Source organism: Hibiscus syriacus, unplaced genomic scaffold (assembly GCF_006381635.1).
Source record: "Hibiscus syriacus cultivar Baekdansim isolate YM2019G1 unplaced genomic scaffold, ASM638163v2 tig00110503_pilon, whole genome shotgun sequence".
Classification (NCBI taxonomy): Eukaryota; Viridiplantae; Streptophyta; class Magnoliopsida; order Malvales; family Malvaceae; genus Hibiscus; species Hibiscus syriacus.
Genome location: NW_024062764.1, coordinates 5,570,186 through 5,594,442, shown reverse-complemented (window position 1 = coordinate 5,594,442; position 24,257 = coordinate 5,570,186). Strand labels below are relative to the sequence as shown.

Sequence of the window (24,257 nt, the reverse complement as noted above, 5' to 3'; positions counted from 1 at the left end):
AAAATACAAAAAATAAATTATTTTTTTTAAAAGTACATAGAACACAAATATCCTTTTACCTAATTTATTTATATTTATAAACAAGTTCAGTAGTACAAATATGAACACTTTTAAAGGCATATTCTAAAAATCGCGATTAGTATGAAACACCTTAAACTACATAACGAAAATAAGAATGATTTCATAAATAATATTAAAACTATACTATTTCTTTATAAATAATTTAAAGAATGATGTATTTAAGAAATATATCTTTTATTGAGGGGTGAATATTGCATCAAATCGAGTTAAGAAAATTTGAGTTATTTAAGTTGATAAATCTTATTTTATAACTTAAATTTAATTTAAAAAAATTTCAAGTTGAGTTTTTGAATTTTTGTTTAAATTTAATTACAAATATTTATAATAATATTATACTATTTGATTTTAAATTAAATGTTTTTTATAACCATATATAATACATACATATATATATTCATAATTTTCATATGTGATATACATATATTATACATAGTCGAGAGACTCAACTGAAACTTAAAAACATGGGTGGAACATCGTCGGGGCAGAATGGGACATGACTCACCCCAACTTTTATGGTTTAATTACATTTTAAGCCTTTGAAAACATTAAAATTAAGTTACGATCTCTTCCAAAAATTTTTGGTTTAATTATTTTTAAGATATTATCAGTTTTAAATTTAAAGTTAAATAAAATTAAGTATTTCTCCTTACATTTTTTGTCTAATTATTTTTTAGGACATGTTAGTCTTGAAATTAGTGAAATTAAGCCCCAATCCTATATTTTTGTGATTTAATTATCTTTTAGAACCTTGTTAGTTTCAAAATAAACAAGGCTCATTCCATAATTTAATCTTAGTTCCACCTTTGCGTGAACATCAATCCACTAATTACTAAAATTTTTGAGTTATTCGAGTTATGTTTTATAACTTGATTTGAACTTAATTTTTTTCCCGAATTGAGTTGAGTCGAAAAGATCAATTTTTCGAGTCGAGTTTTGCTCACTCCTACTTTTATTAGATGAGATGAAAATGCCTAAAATGCAATACAACATATGATATATTAAATACAATATTATAAATACAACATAAGTATATATCTTCTGCACCAACCAAATTACCTTAGTGATTAAATAAATTGTTATTATTTCTAGAGGTCACTGATTCGAACACCAACAACTACAATAGTGATTGTGCGTTCATTCAAATTGTTGAGAATACTTAGAACATATAGCAATTTGTAATCACCTTAGCTTAATAAAAAAATATATAGATATATTCTTTATAAAAATCTTTAAACTAAAAAAAGTACTCAAACTATGTCATTTTTTTGCTTTAAGTACCTAAGTTGTTTTTTGATTAAATTAAATCCTTAATCTATTATATATAGCCACTTTAAGCACCTAAACTATCTTTTGGTCAAAATAAGTCCCTAAATTATGACTCTTTTTTGCTTTAAGCTCTTAAATTATTTTTTGTCAAAACAAATATCTAATTTTATATGACATGTCAACATCTTATTGGTCAAAAAATATATTTCTAACTGAAAAAATGATAAGATTTAAAATGATTAAATATAATAGTTTAAAGGTTTAATTTGATCAAAAAATAATTTAGATACTTAAAAAAATACATAATTTAAATACTTATTTTTTACTTTAAACCTTATAAAAAAAGTATATAAATATCTTAATTTTATATAAATTAATTACTAATATATTAAAATTGTATAAAATACAAATAAATAAAACAAAGGGCCGAAATCAAATCAACAACGCAAGTGTAACTAATTTGAAGAGAACTTCCTCTTCTTTCCCCAAAGTTAGCTTTAATATACCGGAGTCGCAAATTCTTACTGAATTTATGGATCCATGACGTTTTGAAGCTGCCCAATAAATAATTCCCCATTCATCCCATAGTCAACCATAGTTTTTTTTTATATAATTTTTAATATTTAATTAATGATGGTAAAGTACAGAAATGATCCCTCAATTATAGAATATTATTTTGTTGAGTTTTTCGACTATTAAAAGTTATAAAATGTTCTTTCGATTATAAAATGTTACTTTGTTGAGTCCTCAACTATTAAAAGTTACAAAATGATCATCCAACTATTCATATGTTACAAACTCATCATTTTTCGTTAAAAATTATGATCGTCTGAACTAGACATTAACTTATTGACTATAATATGATAAAATTATATTTTAATGACATCTATTGTACCACTGTTGCTTTCAAACATTAGCCTTGTAGTAATTAAGTACTACAAAAACAAATAAATTAGCACTGACAAGTACAATAAAATGAAACGAACAAGATGAAAGTGTTAATACGACGTGGTAGTCAACTGCCTTAGAAGCGAATTTGCCCCGACTGGTATAATCGTAAAAACGAACGATCACCCCCTAAGGTTAACATAGTATTATATGTTTCGTACACCCGAAATAGGAAGTTAAAACTCAGTTGATTGCTCTTTTCCGAAGGTTGGAGAATATAAGAAAATGATTGGAAGATAATCGATTGCATTCGAGTATCAAAACTTTGAAAATAATAAAAGAAGTTGAGAGCTTAAAACTTTGTGGATCGAAAGGTAAGTAATAGAAGAAAGTTGTTTTGTAAATTGAGTGAGAAAGAATGAAAATAAGCCTCACTTATATAGGCTTCAAATAGGGGTAATTTGGGAAGAAAATAAAATAATAATAATAAAAATAAAAATAAATCAAAATAATCTCACCCATTTACCATTTCTTCAATAACTCCAACGTTCAACTTTTGACAAAGTAAAACCAGTATTCGCATTATTTATAATCCCCCACAAATGCAAACAAATAGAGTTATTCACAAAGTATGAAAACAAGAAAAGAGTAAGGTGAAATCATCCGCTTAAGTATTAGTGAACATATATGAAACTAATACATAGTGAAACGAACAATTCTTCTCTTAAACAAATGAACGAATTTGGAACGTGGTACGATAAGAGTAAACTCGTAGCACACGACTAATTTCTTCAACTGAGTTCTATAATAAATTAACAAAATATAACCAGTATACCTCAGGATGTTAGTAAGTGCTCTAGAAAAGCGGCCCTTGTTTTTTTATAGAAGATGGCTAGTCCTTTACACTTATGTAGGTGACTTCATCAAGTCTATCTCAATATAGACCACCCAAATAAGGGATAGGAAATCATTAAGAATATTTAGTAAGCTCAACCTCACAATTAATATTCGATGAATTCCTCAAGTCCGTCTAACAATGACTACCTAATTCATGGGCTATGAACTCATTAAGAGCACAAGCTTCTCCTTTCACGTTGGTGGATTCATCAAGCCATTCTCACTAGGACCACCCAAAATCTGGGCTATAAATCCATTAAGAGTTTGAAGACTCAACCTTAATTTTACATAGTACGTCATAGGGATAGGAAATAGTGAACTAGATTCAGTCAATAGGCTTAAGACTCATCCCCCTCGACCTGTTAAGAACCATTTTCTACATAACCCTTTGGTTAATGGATCAACTAGATTTCTTTCTGATTTCACACACTTCATAGAGATTACATCATTCTTTATTAAATGTCTCACATATTCATGTCTTATCCGAATATGCATTTTCTTACCATTATAGGCTTGATTTTAAGCAACACTTATTGCTGCTTGTGAGTCACACAATAAGAAAATAAGAGACATAGGTTTTCCCCACAAAGAAATTTTTGTAAGTATATTCCTAAGCCACTTAGCTTTTTGTCCAGCTAAATCAAGAGTTATAAACTCTGATTCCATGGTAGAGCAAGCAATATACGTTTGTTTAACTGACTTCCATGAAATTGTTGCTCCTTCCAAGGTGAAAACATAGTCACTGGTAGAGCTAACTTCATCATTGTCAGTTACCCATTTAGCATCACAATATCCCTCAAGGACCGCCAGATAACCAACATATTGTAGACCCCAAGTAATACTACCTTTAAAATACTTCAATAAATGTTTAAGAGCATTCCAATGTTCGCTATTTGGGTTATGAATATATCTACTAAGTATACTGACAACATAAGCAATATTTGGTCGAGTGTAATTTATTAAGAACATAAGACTTCCTATAATCTTGGCATACTCACTTTGTGATACATAATTCCCTTTGTTCTTTTATTAAAAAATATACTAGAATCATATGGGGTCAATCAAATTTCTTTGGTACGTTTTTTATATAGTGAGATTGATTTAAAGAAAAATCGTTATCAGATTTATTAACGTTTACTCCTAATGTTACATCTATCTCTCCCAAATAAGTCATTTCAAATCTGGTAGATAAAAACCTTTTAGTTTTCTTAATAGCTTCAATGTGTGTGCTAAAAATCAATAGATAATCGACATAAAGACTAATGATAACATAATCAGATTCAAACATTTTAGTATACACACATGTATCAGCACCATTAATTACAAAAACATAACTAAGAATTGCTTTATGAAAATTTTCATACCACCGTTTTGGAGCTTGTTTGTGACCATACAAGGATTTTTTGAGTCTGCAAACCTTATCCTCTTTTTCAGGGACCGTGAATCCTAGAGGTTGCTCCATATAGATCTCTTCAACTAAATATCCATTTAAAAAGGTTGTCTTGACATCCATCTGATGCACCAACAGGTTATGAATGGAAGCTAAGGAAAATAGCACATGAATAGTAGAGATCTTAGTCACATGAGAATATGTATTGAAAATATCAACTTAATTTTTTTTAGTAAACCCCTTTACAACTAGTCTTGCATTATACCTTTGTATTGAGCCATCTTGTCTTAGTTTCTTTCTAAAAACCCATTTATTACTAATGGGTTTACAACCCATAAGTAAGTTCACTAATTCCCAAGTGTGATTAGACAATATAGATTCTAACTCATCATTAAATGCATTTCTCCAAAAACTAGCATCAATAGAATTAACAACTTCATCATAAGTTTTTGGATCATCATCTAATAAAAACATTTGATTTATAGAATCGTTAATCGAGTCTAATTCATCAAGTTCAACAATAAATGAAGTGAGAAAATCTAAACCAATGCTAGTTGCAATTTTCTGTCTTTTACTCCTCCTAAGTTCATTAACAAAATCAATATATCTAACATGTTTATTTGAAGAGGAATGAGCAAAGTTATCATGTACTAAAACATATTTCTTTAAAGGAAAAATGTTTTCAAAGAATACAACATCTCTAGATTCACCAATTGAATAATCATGAAAGAACATAAATCGATAAATGACACTATTTAAAGCATAACCAATGAAAATAACATCAAACGTTTTAGAACCAATAGAACTCTTTTTGAAGGAAGGCAAGCCTACTTTAGCTAAACACCTTCACACTTTCAAATAATTCAAATTAGGGGGCATAACCTTTCCATGGTTCATAAGGGGTACAATCTAGTTTTTTTATGAGGCACTCTATTAAGAATATGATTTGCACTAAGAACGACCTCACCCCATATAGTATTCGACAAGCCTAATTTTAATAAAAGAACATTCATAATTTCTTTTAGTGTTATATTTTCCCTTCAACTATACCATTTTGTTGTGGGAAGTAGGGGTAGAAAACTCATGAATAATTCCATATTTGTCACATATTTCTTTAAAAATGTTAGAATCGTATTCACCACCTCTAACGGATCTAACTCGTTTTATCTTTTTATCAAGTTGATTTTCTACGTTTGACTTATAAATTAAGAAGGTTTGCTTGGTTTCATCTTTAAACCTTAAGTGATAAACTTTTGTGTATTTATAGTAATCATCTACAAAATTTATATAGTAGAGTTTTCCTCTCTTGCTTTCAGTGTTTTTGAAGTCTGCTAGATCAGTGTAAATTAACTCTAAGAGTATAATTTTCTTTTCAGTGTCTGACTTAAAAATTGGTCTAGTATGTTTAGCTTTTACACAAATTTTACATCTACTAATGTTATTGATATCTAGAGTAGGCAATAATTTCATTTTCTCAAGTATTTTTAGATAATTTATATTCATATATCCTAATCTAGCATGCCATAAATCAACATATTCAACGATATAAGTAGAAGTAGAATCTTTATTATTAACATTATTCATGGTCTTAACAACAAATAGCCCCCCACTAAGATAACCTTTTCCCACAAAGTTATCATTACGAGTAAGCACAAGCTTATCACATTTAAATACAAGTTTAATTCTTGCCTTATTCAAGAGTCCACCACTAATAAGATTTCTACGTAAAGCAGGAACATACATAACATTATGTAGAGCCAAAGTTTTTCTAGAAGTAAGTTTGAGTAAGATATTTCCTCTATCGAGTACTTCTGAAGTGGTGGAATTTCCCATGTAAACTTGTTTACCTTCAACTGGATCTTCAAAGTCAGTGAACATTTCTATATTAGCACAAAAATGTTTGAAAACACCAGTGTCCACAATTCACTCTGCTTGGTTTTCCACTAAGTTAACTTTTGAAATCACAACAACAATCACCTAATCCAGATCCTCCACAAAATTTGCTAGTGGTTTGTTTTCATTTTGGTTTTTGGTTCCTAAGAAGATTAGAGTGACTTAAGCAGTGATAAGCTTTATGTCATGGATTGCCACATACGTAGCAACTCACCAACTTGTTAAGTTTCTGGTTCGCTCCTGGATTCTTTAAGTTGGTTGACTTATTAGGAAGAGAATTATCATTCTTCTTAGGATTGTCAGAGTTCCTAAACCTGTTATTTCTGGGACCAGAAGATTCCACTAAATTAGTCTTAAAAGAAAATTCATTTTTAGAGATAGAATCCTTATCTTTAAGGCAGTTGGCCTCTTCTATCTTCATGTGACATATTAGCTCCTCCAAGGATATGTATCACTTATTATGCTTTAGGAGGTTTCGATAGTCGGACCAAGATTTGAACAACTTCTCGATCAGTACATTGGTTTGAATTCATTCCTTCGGTAAGAATATCTGAGACTAACTTCTCATAAGCGTGAACTTGTTCCATGATTGACTTGTCGTCAGTCATTTAAAATTTTAGCCACTCCCCAACGACATACTTCTTGATTCCATCATCATCGACACCGTATTTATTTTCAAGGTCTCCCATATTGACTTGGCAGATTTGTCTTTAATGAACCAATCAAAAGGATTATTATCTATGTGACCGAGCATATGGCCTCTAACCAATTTATTTGCTCTTTGAAATTTGGCTAGAGTGGTAACGTCTTTTTCTGGTATGTTGGAAGCGTCAGCTACATCGAGGGAAAGAATTGTAGCTCCAACAATGATAGGTGGGTTGCACAACACATAGTCAACTTCTAGTTGTTCAAAGAAGATAACCATTCTCTGTGACCAACAACGGTAATTTGTTCCGTCTAGGGGCTCGATTTTGGATAGATCAGGAATGTACTTGTTCACAGTGAGATACATGTTGAGCAGATATAAAATTATTCTAAATCGTATTAATTAAGTATTGCAAAAACAAATAAATTAGTACTGACAAGTACAATAAAACAAAACGAACAAGATGAAAGTGTTATTACGACGTGGTAGTCCATTGCCTTAGAAGTGAATTTGCCCGGACCGGTGTAATCGCAAAAACGAACGATCGCCCCAAGGTTAACACAGTACTCCCTATTTCATACACCCAAAATAAAAAGTTAAAACTCAGTTGATCGCTCTTTTCCGAAGTTTGGAGAATATAAGAAAAGGGTTGGAAGATAATCGATTGCAATCGACTATCAAAACTTTGAAAATAATAAAAGAAGCTGGGAGCTTAAAACTTTATGTAACGAAAGGCATGTAATAGAATAAAGTTGTTTTGTAAATTGAGTGAGAAATAATGAAAATAAGCCTCACTTATATAGGCTTCAAAGAGGGGTAATTTAGGAATAAACAAAATAAAAAAAATAAAAAAAATCCCAAAATAATCTCACCCATTTACTCAGCTCGAACGTCCAGCTTTTGACAAAGTAAAACCATTATTTGCATTATTTATAAGTCCTACCACATAATATTTTAAATACTGACTCGACAATATAATACAAACAGAGGTTTAATTCATAAAATACAACACAAACAATTATGATATTAGATTTGAGCAGGTTAATGTATAACTTAGATAGTTGCCAATTTTTTAATGAAAAATGATGAGTTTGAAATATATGAATAGTCGAGTGATTATTTTGTAATTTGTAACAGTCGGGAGACTCAACAAAATGGCACCTTATAGTCAATATACCATTTTGTAACTTTCAATATTTATGTGACTCAACAAAGCAACGCCTTAGAATCAAATGACTATTTATGTACTTTACATAATTTATTAATATATTAATTAAAATTAAAATAAACTTTAATAATATAAACATATTTTTTTTATTATTTTATTAAAGAGACGTTAATTTTTTTAGTTAAAAAGTTAATATAAACATTAGAAATCATCCAACAATCATTTTAAGTACCACAACACAACAATTGAACTATTTAAATACTTTAACAAGTAACACCATCGTCATACACAATTAACTCAAATATCCTTATCATTTTTGAAATGTCAAAGAAAAAAAGTATAAATCTTAATAAATCTTACCTAGGGATGAGTGTGGGTCGGGTTGAATCGGGTTTTTAGTCCACCCAATCCGACCCGAGAATAAGAAGTCTTCAACTCGAGACCCGACTCAACCAAAACAAGTTTTCATCCAACCTGATATATAACTTAAAAACCCGATCCAACCCGAAATAATAATAAAATATTTTATTAAATAAAAATAATTTCTTAATTGAAAAAAATAATATATAGATGGGTATTATTGTAATTATTCCTAAATATATAAAGTAAAATTATATATTTTTCTGATTGGGTCGCATATTTTTCACCCTAAACCCGACCCGAACCTAATTTTTTTAAAAATCCGACCCGATCGGGTCGATTCGGAACCCATCCGGTTCAATTCCCATGTCCATCCCTAATCTTACGTTATAATTTCCTTTTATCAACACATTTAATCTAGTTCTCTAATTCAAGTTTGTAATTGATCGACCATAACATCTATAGAGTACTCTTCACTCAAATCTCATGTGATACTATTCCTGCTAACGTGATTTTATCAATATCAACCTTAGGATATCAATACTCTTTCTGAATATGGGTACTAAAATTAGGTTCGAAGTGTATCAAATTTTTCCTAATATCGATATCCTCACATAAGTACCAATATTACTCTTAAAGTATCAAAACCTTCAATGGATAAAATACATATTTAATTATCTACATGTTCACGTGATTTTACTTTAATCACCCAACTATTTTTTTTAAAAATTATACATAAAGTTACTTTTTGTTTTATTTTTGTCATCCATTGTTAAAAAATAAACTAAATTATTGATATGATAATTTTTTTCAATGATGATATAATATTATTTTATAATGTCACATCAGTATCACTGTTATTTTCTTAACGATAGATAATAAAAAAGAACTAAAACGTAATGTTAAGCATGATTTTAAAAAAAGTTGGATGTCCAAGACGAAATTACGAGAATAAACGGAAGATTAAATACGTAGTTTATCCAAAAAAAAATATCCCATTAGGAATGAACACGGGACCTGAACCCGATGGGTTCTGACCTTACCTGATTACGTTGGTTTTTTTTTAATTTTGGGCTCAAATTGGGTCGGGTCAGATTCCAATTTAAGGTGAAAAATATCCGATCTAACTCGAACTAAAAATAATATAAATTTACCTTTTATATCTAAAGATAATTATAATAATAACCCTTTATATATTATTATTTTTAATTAGATCCTATTTTTATTTAAAAATAATATTTTTATAAATATAATTATTTCAAATCAGATGAAATTAAATTCAGATTTTATCTTAAATAATCAAGTCAGATAAAGTTATCTTTAAACTCAAATTTGATAAAAATTTAGATTGAAAAAAAACTTATCTAACTCAACCCAATCCAATCCAACCCAACTCAACCCAACTCAACCCAACCCAACTCAACTCATGCCCCTCGTCTCACCTTGCTTCGTAACCGTCGTATCCGCGTGTGACGTGAGCGCCGTGCCCTGCTTACCCCAGTCTCTCTCTTTCTCTCTCCAATTTTTTTAATATTTAAAGTCCCAATAAAATGGCAATACGGCCCCACTTTCTCTCCACAGAAAAGATCAGGGGAATCTCTCTCTACGCCGACAGATAGGCGCTAAGACCTCTGACAGTTCGTCACGCCAACCATTCACGCTCTTTTCAAAAGGTAAAAATTCTCTCCAAAAATTTTCAAATCAAGTAAACTGTTTCACACAAATATTAAATCTGTTCTAGTTCATCACTGTTCTGTTTTGATCTATATTGTTATTTTTTGCTGTTAGAGGTTCTTCTTCAAATTCATCGTTGTTATTATTATTAGATCTGGTTGTTTCCTGCTGCTGCTGATCCGTGGAGAAACGGTGAAATGCGTTGAACTGATTTTCCTTTTTTTTTTTTGCTTACGTTTGAACTGATGTTTACGATTGATTCATTAGATCTATTTGTATTTACTGCTTTTGATTTATAATCGGCTGTGTGAAAATCTGTTTGGTTTTATCAACGCTCATTTTGCAGTTGAAAGAATTCTTCAGATCCACTGATTTTCTTTTAATTTTTTTAACAAGCTTAAGTTATACGAACCAATATTTTTGTTTGTTTGTTTGTAATGTTGAATTGTATCTGCTGAAATTTGTTACCTCATACTGAAAGTTTGAAACACGTGCATACTTGCATCCATACGTATATATGTGAAAGATTGTGACACTTTTATGCATGCAGTGCGTTTTAGTTGATTGTTTAGTCTGTTACATTGTTTTTATTAGACACTTTCTGTTTAAAATTCATTTGATGTTTATTTTCCTGCATCTATGATTTGTTTTAGGATTTCAGTTTGTTCTCTGATTTTACATATAGTGATACTTTGTTCTTTCTGAGGTGTGTCACTCCTGCAAGATTCTATAGTTTAGTAAGATGTACCTTTCGCTTATGCTTGTTAGGAATCACTATGCTTCTGCCTGATTTTTGCTGAAATCTTGGTTATATTATATTTCTGTCCTTGATCATATTGTTTCATTGTTGATGATTAATGATGGATTGAACCATCACTATGTTTTAGATGAGTTTGCTTCATTTGGTAATTAGTATCATGTACTTCTACTTCATTGCATTCTCCATGTACGTTCATGTCTTTGTGTGCTTTCTTGCATCAGAATGGATCAGGTTCAACACCCGTCTATCATGCAGAAGGTAGCTGGTCAGCTCCTTCATTCTGGCCATTCTCAAAATTTTCAAGGCTATGATGGGTCTTTCAGCAGGCCTGTTCTATCCCAAAGGTGTGTTCCATATGGTAATTACTCCAATGCCGCACTGCAGTATCCTGCTGTCCGGGCTTCTGGAGCTACCAGTGACCTCTCTATGGTTCCATCAGCAGCATCTGCTATCTGTGTTCAAGCCCCTGCTGAGAAAGGATTACCAGCTTTGCTATTGATTTCCTCATGGGTGGAGTGTCTGCTGCCGTATCTAAAACTGCCGCCGCTCCAATCGAGTGTGTTAAGCTGTTGATTCAGAACCAAGATGAAATGATCAAAACCGGTAGGCTCGCTGAATTCTACAAGGGTATCGGTGATTGTTTCAAGCGAACGATCCAGGATGAAGGATTTGGTTCTTTGTGGAGAGGAAACACTGCCAATGTTATTCGTTATTTCCCCACTCAGGTTAGCAAATATAAGTTTAATTCTTTGTTCAATTAAATTTATTCTACATGTTTTATGCTTATTTCTTTGTCCATTTTGCAACAGGCCTTGAACTTTGCTTTCAAGGACTACTTCAAGAGGCTTTTCAACTTTAAGAAAGACAAAGATGGTTACTGGAAATGGTTTGCCGGAAACTTGGCATCTGGAGGTGCAGCCGGTGCTTCTTCCCTTCTCTTTGTCTACTCCTTGGATTACGCTCGAACCCGTCTTGCCAATGATGCAAAGGCTGCAAAGAAGGGAGGAGAGAGGCAATTCAATGGTCTTGTTGATGTCTACAGGAAGACCTTGAAATCCGATGGTATTGCCGGTCTTTACCGTGGTTTCAACATCTCATGTGTTGGAATCATTGTTTACCGTGGTCTATACTTCGGAATGTACGACTCTCTGAAGCCTGTGCTTTTGACCGGAAATATGCAGGTCAGTATGATGTTTAAAGCTATGTAATGTTACTACTGTTTCATTGATTTTTGCAATGACATCATGCCATCTCTTTCTCTGATGATTACAGGATAGTTTCTTTGCTAGCTTTGCCCTCGGTTGGCTCATCACCAGTGGTGCCGGTCTTGCATCTTACCCAATCGACACTGTCCGTAGAAGAATGATGATGACGTCTGGCGAAGCCGTCAAATACAAGAGCTCACTTGATGCATTTTCTCAGATCTTGAAGAATGAGGGTGCCAAGTCTCTGTTTAAAGGTGCCGGTGCTAACATCCTTCGTGCTATTGCCGGTGCCGGTGTGCTCGCCGGATATGACAAGTTGCAGCTCATTGTTTTCGGTAAGAAGTACGGATCTGGTGGTGCTTAATTTTGGGGTATGCCACTCTTCTTTTGTTGTGCTTGTTTAGGGTTTAAAGATGGCGATGAAAAGCTCGATTCGAGAAGTTTATTTTCGGCTAGATTTCATTAATAATTCAGATTTTAGGGGGATTAACTCCCTGAACGATTTTTATTTTCCAGATGGGAAATTTTGATTACCCATCTTGCATTTTGGCTTGATTTTAAGAAATTTAAATGATTGGTATTTTATTTATATTTTGGTTTCTGCATCTAAAAATAAATAAAAAATAAATAAAATCGTCGATAGTAACTATCAACCTTAATAAATTTTTAGGTATATAAATTATATCTCAAGTTGACATGACATTTGGTATTTAAAGAATTTTATTTTAAAAACAGGTAGCTAATATTTTCTCTATTATATTTTTATATGTCTATTGTTAAAAAATTGCTAAATGACATGGGTCACATTTAGATCTTTTTAAAATGTTTTTAGATAATATTTTATTTTCAAAGAAATATAAAGATATAAATGTGATAAGCGTCTCTTAACAGTTCAATTTATTTTAATGATAGTATTTAAAAGTGTAATAAAAAAATATTAATATATGTTTTTAGCAAAAAAAACTTTTAATATCTATTAAAAGTCAATTCAAAAATTAATTTAGTACCTAAAAATATATTAAGCCTAACTATCAACAACTTTGAGAGTTGTAGAAAATATTTTATTTCCGTAAAAGATTTTCGGCTCTTTGTTGATCATGTTACCTGACTTGTATCGTATGCTTTGTTGGGGGTCGATGATTACTTGTCCTTCACGGGTAAGGATCATCTTTCTCTCATAAAGATACCTTTTTCTACAAGAATAAGGTCGCTAACAAAGATCTTCACCTCCGCAATGGATAATATACTTTATCACAGGTGCAATCAGATCATCCGCGAATATATATTCATACTGAGGTCCTCGGCTATGCATGAATATGATCAAGATACATATGATCATGCATTGAACCAAACCTTAAGTCCTAACCGACCATTGAAGGCGATAGCCCTACAGATAGGGATGATAATTCAACCCGAACCCAACGGGTTTTGATCCGATCCGATCGGGCCGGATTTTTTTTAAAAAAAAATTGGGTTCGGGTCAGGTTTAGGATGGAAAAAATCCGACCCGACCCGACCCGAATATATATAATTTTACCCTATATATTTAGGGATAATTATAATAATACCTCTCTATATATAATTTTTTTCAATTAAGTCACCGTTTTTATTGAATAATTTTTTTTTAATTTTGGGTCGGGTCGGGTTTCTAAGTCATATATTCGGGTCGGTTCGGGTGAAACCTTAATTTTGTCTGGTCGGGTCGGGTCACGGGTGGAAGACCCTTTCTTCTCGGGTCAGATGGCCCAAAAACCCGACCCGACCCATTGCCATCCCTACCTACAGATCGCCGTCGATACCATTTCTTGTCTCACCCTATCTTCCATTGAAGACCAATCCACCACCATCATCAAAATCCTTAGAACATTTCTTCCTTTTCGATTCAGAACTATACCCGAAATTCAATCGATTCACACAATTTCTGAAATACGAAATTCAGAACTATGCCTGAAATTCAGTTCATACATGCATTAACTAATATGAATCCATAGACTGCATCTTCTAGTAAATTGCATAACTTATAAATCAAATAACATTCACCTTGGCTATTCTTCAGTGTTCTTTCTTCACTGATCCAAGGAAAATAAGTATTGAAGTAACATGAGACATCAAAATGGTACAGAACCCTAAACAACGGACTCTCGAGTGCGCTTAATATTAGCCCTGGTCGAGGCTTCCTACGCCTTGTTTTTGCAGGAAATCTGCTGCAGCTGTAACAATAAATTGTTAAAAAGAATCTTGAATAAAATTCCCGGGAAAATTTCCTCCTACTCTTTGTGCTGCACTAAGTTCATCGACCTTCACGACAAGTCAACTTCCCGGTGTTATCTTTTTTTTATATATATATATATACACACACACTACACAACAAGTTGATCAAGCTGCATTTGCTCAAACCATGCTCCTATAACAGAATAAATCTGGGAATTAAATCATTAGAAACCTCACCGAATGTTGCACCATGTGCGAAGGGAACTACCGGCTTCTCTTTCATCATCTCGAGTAATAAGTAGGCCTCCTTAATACTGTTACAAAACTCAAGTGACAATGATCTATGTAATTGACCCATTTCGTTTTCACTAACTGACCAGTTCAACTTTGCATTAGGTGAACCCTACTTGGACCAAGAATTCTCAGGAGATCCGACAATAGAAGCAGGATTGTTGGAACCAAGTTCCCTAGAGTCAAGGCAGCCTAGCTGCTGTCGATGCTTCTCGAGCTGAGCATATGCAGAAAGACGAGCAGCCATGGGGGAGATCGGCTCAGTACGTCTCGGTGACATTTTTCCAGGAGAACCAACACCAAAAGAAGCCTGCAACGGTGGATGCTCGACATTTTTGTGTGTGAAAACACTAGTATTAATAGGAGACAACTTGCTCTGTTGCTGTTGAAATTGATTACAGAGAGCTGATTTATGAGTTGGGGAAAATATAGAAGAAGCAACTGGCTGATCAGCATATCAAGGAGATGAAGAGATTTCCACTGAAAATAGCTCTTCGAGGTTTGAAGGAGTTAATGTTCTAGACAGTCCAGAACGACTCACAGACACCAGACTGTTATGAGACACGGAAAAGCCGGATAAATAATTTAGATTCTGTTCTTGGGTATCAAATTCTGGCCACGTGTCAAAGTCCTCAATTGGCATGTCTCGGGCACTAAGGGAGGATCTCAGGCGACTTGATTGAAAGTTTCTACCGGAGAGATGGAGTGTTGGAACATTTGGTTGAGACCACGCTGCCGAGGATGTGAAAGGCCATTTGCAGATGTTAGACATGGGTTGATTAAATGGTGAAGGGGGTATGGCAGATACCAACGAGGGTGAACCAGGTAAAAGGCTCATAACAGCAGCCATTATCATGACACTAGCAGCAATGCAGCTGAGCGCGGAGAGCCAACAGCTGAGCCAGCTGAGACATACAGCGGGTGCAGTTCTTCAGCTGTGTGGGCAAAAAAGCATACCCGCCTATTGCAACTCGTGCCATCCTTGCACATCCAAGTGCGGTATTGTGTTGGATGTAGCCAACATTCGAAAACTTCCATGAGCATATTCACACATATCCCCACGTCTACAAGCCCCTTTTCTGAAATCAGGGCAAGGCACACAGCTGTAGTGGTACTTACGAGGGTCCCTTCTCCGTGCATTCTCTCTCCCGGATGAACGAATGGACACTCTGTCCAATCATGGGAGTATGCTCTCGAGCAAGGACGAATCTTGAATGAAAACAAGCGGAACTCATCAGTTGTGTAAATGCTGTTCTTGATATCAGGTAGAGATGGATCAAGAGGGTACTCTTTCCTCTCGGTTGCAGTGTTAACAGGTATATCAATGAACTTTGAAGCCATCAGTGAATATGCTAGACTCGAAGCAGAGGGTGATGATCCATTTTCCGGTGATGAAGAAAGGGTCAGCGAGCCAGAAGCCGAATTATCAACGGATATCTGTAAATTCGTCTTGCCAAAAGGGTCATCAGAAACACATCCTGAAAGAAGTTCTTCCAGAGCACCTCTCATGCTTTGGAGCTTTGGATGCATTACAATAACATCAGGAGGTCGATGGCCAATGGTATCATAGTAATTCACCAGCCGATAAAAGTAAATTAACAACATCGGTTGCATGAAGAGATCCGCCAGAGGCAGCACAGTGAAGGGCAGTACTTTTGTCCGTGCCACACGTAAGTTGACAGCCGCAGAGTGAGTCAACATAAGCTTAATAACATCAACACTGCCATAGGTAGCAGCAACCATCAATGTAGTTCTATGCTTTGCGAGTATTAAAAATTTAGATTTTTTAAATTATATTACTAATAATATTAACATATATGTTATTTTCAAATATATATATAATATATAATATAAAATTTCCATGAACTTGAAGTTTGGGTTCGGTTCGGATCGAGCTTCAATTTTTTATTTCAAATTCGATTCAAACTCGACAATTTTAAACTCAAATTATCAACTCATTTACATCCCTACAACAACTACAAGAATCTTAAATCTTCTGTGTCAGATAACATATCTAGTGATAATTCGGAATAATTTGGATAAATAATTGACAGAAAAATTAAGAAAGCCAACGATTCTTATTCTCAATATAAATAATATATATTTTATCATGAATACGACTACGAAAAGAACTAAACAAAGTTGTTTATGATTTTCTTTACCCAAAAAAAAAAACTCCTAACAATAGTCTCCAAAATACATAAGTTCAAAATATAATTTGTGACTTGATATTACATAAGGGTTTATGACAGTAGATGCTCACTACAATACTCGAGACATACTCTAATAAAAGATCAAGTCTGAAAATCCTAAAATCCAACGATGAACTCCACGAACTGGCACCTAAGAACCCGCATACGAAAACACATTCTATACGCTGAGCTTACAAGCTCAATGTCACACAAATAACTCTACTATACTATATGCATTCAACATATAAGCATGTGACAAATATAGCTATGAACATTTGAATACATTCATCACAATAATAAAAGTAAGCACCATGGTGTAGTTCGGGGTCACTTAGCATCACGAAACTCACACCCCTATTTGCTTACTACAAGAACCTTAGGTGAGATCTAGGTCACACAACATCAACATCTCCCTATTATCGTAGGCTAGGTCCGGGTCACACAACATCGATACCTTTTCAGGCCAGTCTACTTCTCTAGAGTACTTGGGACGTGTCTGGGTCACATATCATCAACACAATGTCCAATTAGAAATTTAGTGCTCATGCACTGGATTGGATATATCATGATAATGTTTACTCTACCAAACAATTGTCATTTAAAGTGACTTCGGTGTCCTCATTGTTTCTTGAGCATCAAATAAAGGCATAAGTCTTATAGAATCTTACCTCATTAAGATCTTATGTTTTTACACAATTATTAAGGTTTTCACTTATAAGCTTATTAAAAAGTCCCCACTTGTATTAACCCTTTTCGGCTCTCTAAAGTAGACAAAGCTTACAACCTAACATTTCACGAAGGTACTGTTGAAAACATTTTGATGTTTCGATATAACAAATTAAATTAAAACAATTTTAATTTTGAAAAAGATTTTTTTAGCATATTCGATATATTAAATCGAATATCAAAATATTACTCAAAGTATTTCAAAGTTCATTTTAAATCCTTACTCAAGTGTAAAATTAAGTTTTAATCTTAAAATAATTTCAAAACGATTTTACAAAATATTTCGAACCATTTCAAAGCCAAAAATTCCAGATTGCTCAGAGGGAACCGATTCCCCCCCAAGGGGGTACCGATTCCCCCTGAATTGTTTGGCTCCTAGAATTCCAGTATGCTCAGAGGGAACCGATTCCCCCCAATGTTCTCAAATCCACAAAAGATGAGAGTGATTCGGATGAAGATGACGATGATGAGGAAATGACATTGTTTGCCAAACGGTTCAGAAAAATGATGAGACCTTACCGAGGGAGAAAATTCAAACGAAATGAAAGCCTAAAAAATGAACCAAAAGAGAAGGACCCGATCATTTACTATGAATGCAAAAAGTCGAGGCATGTCAAATATGATTGCCCACAATTGAAGAGAAAGGGTCAATCAAAGAATAAGCACAAGGCTCATGTGGCTACATGGAGCGATTAAGAAGGTTCCGATGAAGAAGAACAAGAAGTAGCAAACTTGTGCTTGATGACATTCAGGGAAGATTCTAAGGTAACCTCTAACTCATCTGATTTTGATGATATATCCTATGATGAGCTATTAGAGGAATATAATGGGTTGGCTTCGGATTATGAGAAATTGTTTTTAAAATATAAAAATGATGTTTCAAAATTGAAAAATGAAAATAAACTCATATCCAAAACCAACAACGATCTTGAAAGTAAAATCAAATATTTGCAAATCAAACTAGAAGAGTTTGAAAAGAAAATTTTGGATTTGCAAAATTTACTTTCAAAGGTCAATGATGATAATCAAAAGAAAATTGATGATCTTAAAGCTTCTTTTGATAAAGTTGGAGCAAAACGTTTTGAAAATGGAGAAAATTCAAAATCCAACTTTGTTAGAAAAAGTTTTAAAAACTACAATCATAGAGGTCCCAAAAGAACCTCTAATAGAAAAATCGTTAGAAGTATATGGGTTCCTAAAGAGCTCATTACTACTAAAGATAAGGATATCCTACACAAATGGATACCTAAGGGGACTAGGATTTTGGAAACTAATGGATATGGACCCAAAAGAATTTGGGTACAAAAAATTAGAAATTAATCTATGTTTGTAGGAAAAGGAGCATTGCTACAAGGCACGTGAAACAAATCCAAATTCATGGTACCTTGATAGTGGATGCTCAAGACATATGACCGGAGACAAAAGCCGGTTCATTGAGCTTAACGCCAAAAATGGAGGAGAAGTAACTTTTGGTGATGATTCAAAAGGTCACATTGAAGGTATTGGTACTATTGGTAATACCTCTTCCATACAAATTAAGAATGTTTTATATGTGAATGGATTAAAGAATAATCTCTTGAGTATTAGTCAATTATGTGATAAGGGATTCAATGTCATATTTGAAACTAATGGTTGTAAAGTCGTTGACATTGCATCTAATAGGATTATGATTGTTGGTCATAGAATAGGAAACATATACATGGTCCATTTAGACTCTATAGAAATGACTAATTTATGCCTAGTTGCAAAGGATGAGCATGATAGTTGGTTATGGCATAGGAGACTAGGACATGCTAGCATGAATGTTTTGCAACGGTTAGTTCAAGGAGAATTGGTTCGAGGGCTACCTAAACTAAAATTTGATAATGATAAAATCTGTGATGCTTATGCTAAAGGAAAACAAAAACGAGTTTCTTTTAAATCCATTAATGACGTATCAACTAGTAGAGTATTACAATTGATCTATATAGATCTTTTTGGGCCAACTAGGACTACTAGCTTGGGTGAAAAACAATATGCATTTGTCTTGGTAGATGACTATTCTAGATATACTTGGGTTCTATTTTTAAGTATTAAAGATGAAGCATTAGAACATTTCATCACATTTTCAAAAATAATCCAAAATGAAAAATGTTACTCTATAACTAGTGTTAGGAGTGATCATGGCACTGAATTTGAAAATCTTGGATTTATTGAGTTTTGTAATTCTAATGGTATTAGCCAAAATTTTTCAGCACCTAGAACCCCTTAACAAAATGGAGTTGTTGAGAGGAAATATCGAACTTTAGAAGAAATGGCTAGAACCATGTTTTGTGAAAATAATTTGCCAAAATATTTTTGGGCGGAAGCCACAAATACCGCTTGTTATGTTCTAAATCAAGTAATGATTAGGCCAATTTTAAAGAAAACTCCATATGAAATTTTCAAAAATAAAAAACCTAACATTAGCTATTTTCATCCTTTTGGATGTAAATGTTTTGTTTTGAACAACGATAAAGAAAACCTTGGAAAATTTGATGCTAAAAGTGATGAAGGAATTTTTCTGGGTTATTCCTTAAATTCTAAAGCTTATCGAGTATTTAATAAAAGAACTTTAGTTGTAGAAGAGTCTATACAAGTTGTTTTTGATGATAATCCCCTTCCGAGGAAGGATTCTTATGTGAATGATGATGTAGGTATTATAAATACAAATGAAGTTAGACATGACGTTGAAGAACCATCATCAAAGGAAGAAACAAAAGATGAGGTAACTCATGATCCTCTTGAGAATCCAACAATTGAAGAAAGGGAAGTATCTTATCCAAGAGAGTATAACTATGTCAAGGATGGTGAGATTATAGGTGATCCATCCAAAGGGGTAACAACTCGATCTTCTCTTAGAAATATTTGTAATTATGTTGCATTTATTTCATGCATAGAGCCTATGAATATTAAAGAAGCATTAAAAGATGAACATTGGATTATGGCTATGTAAGAAGAATTAAATCAATTTGAGAGAAGTAAAGTATGGACATTAGTTGAAAGGCCTAGTAATAAATCTACTGTAGGTACTAGATGTGTATTTATGAATAAGCTTGATGAGAGTGGTAATATAGTGAGAAACAAGGCTAGACTTGTTGCTCAAGGGTATACTCAAGAAGAGGGCATAGACTATGATGAAACATACGCTCCCGTAGCTAGGATGGAAGCAATTAGAATGTTATTAGCATTTTCATGTTTTCATGAATTTAAACTATATCAAATGGATGTTAAAAGTGCATTTTTAAATGGTTTTATAAAAGAAGAAGTGTATGTGGAACAACCTCCAAGTTTTGAAGATTCAAAATTTTCGAATCATGTTCTTAAATTGACAAAAGCACTTTATGGTTTAAAACAAGCTCCTAGAGCTTGGTATGAAAGACTGTCAAATTTTTTAATTGAAAAAGGTTTTTCAAAAGGGAAGGTTGACACTACATTGTTTTTAAAGCATAAAGGTAAAGATTTATTAGTAGTTCAAATTTATGTTGATGATATAATATTTGGTTCTACTAATGATGTTCTTTGCCAAGAATTTTCTAAGCTAATGCAAAGCGAATTCGAAATGAGCATGATGGGGGAGCTCTCATTTTTCTTGGGACTCCAAATCAAGCAAAGAAAAGATGGCATCTTCATCAATCAAGCTAAGTACGTCAAAGATATGCTCAAGAAGTTTGGACTGGAAAATGGGAAACCTCATGACACTCCAATGAGCTCTTCTACAAAGCTTGACTTGGATGAAGGAGGTAAATGTGTAGATGTTAAATTATATAGGTCAATGATTGGATCTCTACTTTATCTAACTGCAAGTAGATCAGACATTATGTTTAGTGTTTGCTTATGTGCTAGATTTTAATCATGCCCTAAGGAATCACATTTACTAGCTGTTAAGAGAATATTTAGATACCTTAAGGACACTCCTAGTTTAGGACTTTGGTATCCTAGAGATTCTAGCTTTAGCTTGCATGCCTTTTCTGATACGGATTATGGAGGATGCAAATTAGATAGGAAAAGCACCTCCGGTACTTGTCAATTCCTTGGAAATATGCTGATTTCTTGGTTTTCAAAGAAACAAAATTGTGTTGTATTATCTACCACTGAAGCCGAATACATTTCAGCTGGTAGTTGTTGTGCACAAGTTTTATGGATGAAATAACAACTTTTTGATTATGGAATTGAAGTAGGTATCATTCCTATCAAGTGTGACAATACTAGTGCTATTTGTCTCACTAAAAATCCCATCCAACATTCTAGAACTAAGCACATTGAAATAAGACATCACTTTATTAGAGACCATGTCACTAAGGAAGATGTAGTTCTAGAATTTGTTGATACTTTGCATCAATTAGCGGATATCTTTACAAAACCTTTAGTTAAGGAACGCTTTTGGACACTTAGGAGAGAATTAGGTTTAACTGACCTATCTTCACTCAGTATTTAAAATAATTTTAGCACTTTTAAGACTAAATGAAAAATGCTTATAATAGTAATTTCTGATTACATTCATTGCTATTAGTTAGGGGGAGTTTATGATTTTTGATGAAAAATTAACTTTATGTTCAAATGTAGTTTAAGGATTAATTTGATTGATTGAACATAATTAATTTTTGATATATGAGTTGCCAATACCACTAGAGAAGATTAATTTAGCATTTTTAGTGTTTAAAATATAGATTTTTAAATTATAAGGCATAGGGAATCGATACCCCTTGAAGGGGAACCGATTCCCCCTAGGGGAATCGATAACCCCTTGGGGTTATGGTTTTATCGGGCAGAACCCTTGTTTTTGCCTCAAATCCTCTCTTCACGCCGTTTCTCCCCTCTACTCTCTCAAATCTCCACTTTGCCTCAAAACAACGTTTTTAATCGAAATTCTCTTCAAATATCATCTTCTAAACCTGTTAGCATCATTAAAATCGTGCAAACAACATCAAAATCCACTCAATCTCATCTTTCAAGGTAAATTTTTCTAAATTCTCTATTTCATTGATTTTGAACATAGGACTAGTTTTAATTAGTTCTAGATAGAAATAGTGATTGGGCATTGATTGTTTAGTGATTAGAAACTAGATATTACAACTAATTTCATCAAAAACACAAGAATTTTCCAAAATTTTTGAAATTTTCGAAATAAAAAAAAAATTATTTTTCAAATTATTGTGTTTTGATTGAATTATGTTGTTGTTATGAAAACTATACATATATTATTTTTCAAAACCTTATTTTTCAATAGTTTTCAAAAACTTTGCCCATTAGGATTGGTTTAGAGAACCTTGAAATTTTGAGGACTCAATTGAGTTTTGGGATTGATTGAATTGCATACAAGTGTTTTCTAAATTGCAGGTTATTCATTCTATTCCGATTTCCTAAACAATGTCCAATCCTAAACGTGCTAGGTCATCATCTAGTCGCTCAAACCGTCAACCAAATCCACCTCCAAATCCTCCTCCTATTCCTGAAATTCCAATTCCTAATCCTAATCCCATTGATCCTAATATGACTATCCAAAACTCGTGCTTCAATCATCCTGGTCCTAGAAATCATCGTTTTTGGTATTATCAATCTTTTGACTCTTATAAAATTAGAGAAGAACGTATCCCTTCTTGTCAAGCTATGGTAGATATCAATTTTAGATATCTTCCTCTTTTACAAGAGTGGAAATTTGATAAACTTTGTGACCTTGAACCTATAGTTTACCATCAACTTGTTCGCATATTCTATTCTAATGCCATGTGTGTTAAAAACCGAGCTCAAACCAAAACCATAGCAGTTCGTTCCTATCTCCTAGGACAATTCATCCATCTTGACTCGGCTTACATAGCTAATGAATTAGGATTAGATAATGATGGTATATCAAATGAAAAACAACTTTTAGGTTCTCGGTATAAAAGAAGGGATAGTGCGAGTGTCTTAGATCTTCATGATCGTTTTCTTCATCTAATGATTTCTTGGTGGTTTCGACCATCCGGAGGTCGTTACTCTACTCCTCGTGCTTTAGATCTTTGGTGGTTACATTATTTCCAAAACAGTATTAAAATAAATCTTCCTGAGATTATTTTTGCTGAAATCGTTGAAACCGTAAACTTAGTGCCAAATAAGAAACTTTGTTCCTCTCTAGTTTATGGTTGCATTCTAAGTAATCTATTTTCTAAAGCCGGGCTTAGAGTAGGTCTAGATGCCGTCTTTCCTCTCAAGAAACAAATTAATCTTCTTTCCTTAACGAGAGTGGGATGGATAAAGAATAAGGACACCGATGAATGGGTTCGATCTTCTAAAGATACTCCGGGAGCTAGTTCTTCACGAGCTCCTCCAGCATATGACGACGATCCCGAACTTGAGCAATTAATGCAAGATATTGACGAAGCCGACGATGAGCCGGAACAACACGAGGAACAAGCTCAACACGAAGAACAAGTGCAGCTCGAAGAACAAGTGCCTCCATATTTTCAATCCTTTATGGAGACATTCGATTTCCGGTATGCTTCCATGGATTCTCGTTTCTCTTCCATAGAATCCCATTTATCTACAATGGGAGCTCAACAATTGGAAATTCTTTGGGAGATGCGTGCAAACAATGAAGCAACCAACGCTCGT

The 24,257-nt window shown here is 33.3% G+C and overlaps 2 pseudogenes; one reads left to right on the top strand and one right to left on the bottom strand.

Annotated features, from left to right (window-relative positions):
• Positions 1-7,678: 7,678 nt before the first annotated feature.
• On the top strand, positions 7,679-12,817 carry LOC120129815 (annotated as a pseudogene).
• Positions 12,818-14,588: 1,771 nt separating this feature from the next.
• LOC120129738 lies at positions 14,589-16,497 on the bottom strand (annotated as a pseudogene).
• Between the last annotated feature and the right edge of the window lie 7,760 nt (positions 16,498-24,257).